Source organism: Myotis yumanensis, unplaced genomic scaffold (genome assembly GCF_028538775.1).
Source record: "Myotis yumanensis isolate MYYU_CA2020_CCGP unplaced genomic scaffold, mMyoYum1.0.hap1 SCAF_2, whole genome shotgun sequence".
Classification (NCBI taxonomy): Eukaryota; Metazoa; Chordata; class Mammalia; order Chiroptera; family Vespertilionidae; genus Myotis; species Myotis yumanensis.
The window spans coordinates 143,222,659-143,226,576 of NW_027223753.1; the positions used below are offsets into that span (position 1 = coordinate 143,222,659).

The 3,918-nt window shown below is 38.7% G+C and overlaps 1 pseudogene; it reads left to right on the forward strand.

The window, feature by feature from the left end:
• The first annotated feature begins 1,164 nt into the window (after positions 1–1,164).
• LOC139002621 (tigger transposable element-derived protein 1-like) lies at positions 1,165–2,865 on the forward strand (annotated as a pseudogene).
• Positions 2,866–3,918: the final 1,053 nt, after the last annotated feature.

Sequence of the window (3,918 nt, forward strand, 5' to 3'; positions counted from 1 at the left end):
ATTATTTCCCTTTAAACTTCTGACCTGGTGAAAGAAGCAGGGCCTCTTTCCAACAGGATAGTTTACTTTTTTGTGATTCTTAGATGGGGGAGCATTGGGAACAGGGATAAAAGTAGGCTTCATCTCATTTGTCTCTATATGTGGGAACAAGGCCAGAAAGTCAGCATGCCTCCAACTTAAAAAGAGCTGAGAGTGTTATAAAACATGTTTCCACCTTTCTGCCCTTTGGGGGTTAAATACAGGGTGGATTGTCTGCTTTGGCAGCTCCTAAAATTGGTCCAAAAAGATAGAGGAAGTCTCATAAAATTCTCACTATCTAGAATGACATTCTTAGCTATGGGATTGAAACTACACTATAGAAAGAGACAAGATGTAATAGCTTGAAATGCCAAAATTTCATGAAAATATTGTTTCTTGGAAAACTACGGTTATTACACAGATATTCACAATTTTAAGCTTACCCAAAAGCATGCCACGGGGGCTGTGGCCACCTCTCCCACACACAGCCAGATTCCAAAATGAACTTTTCACCAGCCCTCATGACTGATTCCAGTATGACTCAAACAGAATTCCTTTGCTTGGTTTTGTTTCACCAAAAGCAAATTGAGATTTGCACATGTGAATAAATCATACGAGCATCCAGTCCACAAGAATTAATTGATGCCTACAGAAAATTCAGGTTTCTTACACAGGCATGCTTCATTTTATTGCGCTTTGCTTTATTGTGCTTTGTAGACACTGTGTTTTATACAAATTAAAGGTTTGAGACAACCCTTGTTGAGCAAGTCCATCAGCATCATTTCCCCAACAGCATTTTCTCACTTCATTCTGTGTGTCACATTCTAGTAATTCTCTCAATATTTTAAATTTTTAAAATAGTACTTGTTTTTTAAAATTATTATTTGTTTTTTTTTCATTATTATTATTATTTCATTATTATTTGTTATGGTTATCTGTTATAAGTGATCTTTGATGTTACTATAGTAATTGTTTTGCGTTTCCATGAGCCATGACTCTATAGGAGGGCGAATGCAATGGGAAAATGTTGTATGTATTCTAACTGCTCTACTAACCTGCTGTTCCCCAATCTCTCTTCCACTCTTCAGGCCTCTTTATTCCCTGAAACACAACAATATTGAAATTAGACCAATTAATAACTGTACAATGGCCTCTAAGTGTTCAACTGAAAGGAGGAGTTGCATGTCTCTCAATTTAAATCAACAGTTAAAAATGATTAAGCTTAGTGTGTAGGGAATGTTGAAAGCTGAGACAGGCTGAAAGCTGGATCTCCTATGCCAAACAGTTATCCAAGTTCTGAAAGCAAAGAAAAGCTCCTTAGGAAAAGTAAAAGTGCTACTCCAGTGAACACAGAAATGATAAGAAAGCAAAACAACCTTATTGTTTATATGGAGAAAGTTTTAGTGTGCTGGAGAGATCAAAACAGCCATAACATTTTCTTATGCCAAAGGATAATCCAGAGAAAGGTCCTAAGTCTCTTCAATTCTTTGGAGGGTGAGAGAGGTGAGGAAGCTGCAAAAGAAAGAGAGAGGTTTGAAGCTAGCAGAAGTTAGTTCATGAGGTTTAAGGGAAAAAGCCATGCCTATAACATAAAAATACAAGGTATAGCAAGTACTGAGGAAGAAGCTGCAGCAAGTTATCCAGAAGATTTAGTTAAGATACTTACTGAAAGTGGCTACACTAAACAACAAATTGTCAATGTAGATGAAACAGCCTTATACTGGAGATACCATTTAAGACTTTCATAGCTAGAAAGGAGTACAATTGGCTTCAAAGTTTCAAAGGATAAGCTGACTCTGTGGTAGGGGTTGATGTAGCTGGTGACTTTAAGTTGAAGCCCATATTCATTTATAATTCTGAAAAGCTTAGGACCCTTAAGAATTATATTAAATCTGCTCTGATTTGTGCTCTATAAGTGGAACAACACAACCTGAATGACAGCACATCTGTTTACAACATAGTTTTCTAAATAATGTAAGCCCACTGGTGAGACCTTTCACTCAGAATAAAAGATTTCTTTCAAATATTACTGTTCATTGAAAATGCACCTGAAAACCCAAGAGCTCTTCTGGATATGTACAACAAAATTAATGTTGTTTTTATGCCTACTAACACACCATCAATTCTGCAGCCCATAGTCTAGGAGTAATTTTGACTTTCAATTCTTATTATTAAAGAAATACATTTTGTAAGGCTATGGCTGCCACAGATATTGAGTCCTCTGATGCATCTGGACAAAGTATATTTAAAACCTTCTGGAGCCCTAACCGAATTTGCTCAGTGGGTAGATCCTCAGCCTGCAGACTGAAGGGTCCCAGGTTCGATTCTGGTCAAGGGCATGTGCCTTGGTTGCAGGCATATCCCCTGTGGGGGGTGTGCAAGAGGCAGCTGATAGATGTTTCTCTCTCATCGATGTTTCTAACTCTCTATCCCTCTCCCTTCCTCTCTGTAAAAAATCAATAAAAACAAATATATTTTTTTAAAAAAAACCCTTCTTGAAATGATTCACCATCCTAAATGCCATCAAGAATGTTTGTGATTAATGGGAAGAGTAAAAATGTTAATATTCAATGAAGTTTAAAAGAGGTTGATTCTAACTCTCATGGATGACTTTGAGGATTCAAGATTTCAGTGGAGAAAGTAATTTCAGATGTGGTAGAAAGAGCAAGAGAACTAAAATTAGATGTGGAGCCTAAAGATGTGACTGAATTGGCTCCATTTCATAATAAGCCTTTAATGGATAAGGAGTTGCTTCTGATAGATGAATAACAAAAGAGGTTTCTTGACACAGAATATAATCCTCATGAAAATACTGTGAAGATTAATGATATGACAAAAAATATTTAAAAATAATGCATAACTGTAGTTTATAAGACAAATTTCATAGTCTTATTTTAAGTTATTGGCACACCTACCCCATCCTGCAACAGTCACCACCTGATTAGTGAGTACTTATCAACATCAAGAAAAAACCTCCACCAGCAAAAAGAATATGAATTGCTGAAGGGTCAGATGGTAGATAGGATTTTTAATCAATAAAATATTTTAATTAGATATTCCAGACTGACCAAGACTAAAGAGATGTGATTGCTACATGCAACAAGTGATGCTGAGCTGCATTTGCTTGCCATAAAGGAATTGTTGGAAGATTTCAAAATGGCAGCAGAGTAAGTGGAAACTACACTGACACTCTCTCAGGATCAAATGGGAATTATAACTAAAATACAGAAAAACATCCTGAATAACCAACTGAAGACTAGCTGGAGAGAAACCTGATAACCAAGGATGAAATGTGAAGACTGCATAGAGAATAGTTGGGTGGAGGCATGAAAAGGCTGGCCAGGCTCCCCCATACAGCAGCTGAAGTTCTGGAGGGATATCTCAGCTATGGGCTGGCGGGTGGGGGCAGGGGGGGAGATTAACACTGAGAACTCTGGAGTCTAAACACCAAGATGGGCTCCCAGCCAACAGCACTTGAACTAAGAAAGGTGCTCATAGAACATCTGGCTGTGAAAAGCAGCAAGGTTGCAGTCTTCCAAGGAGAGATGGCTGGAAAAGCAAACACCTTCTTAAAGGGCCAAATCACAAAATTTCATGTGCAGCCACTCACCTTGGGCTCCAGCAGAGGGAGGACAGAGTGGACTGGAGCTGTGTGAGGAGAATCCAGGGTTGGAGGATCTTGGGTGAGAGCACAGAAGGCAGACACCTCAATTTCCTGTGCTGAGTCATTCCCTCATACAGCAGAGGACATCCTTCTCCTGCAGACCTTTACCATTTAGGTATCTTTTGCCTGGGGGGGTGGGGGGAGCAATTTCCCCACCCTGTTAGAAAACCTCTTGCTCCACCCTGTGACCCATAGCCTGAGGCTAATCAATCCAATAATATCAGACTACAGGCAGA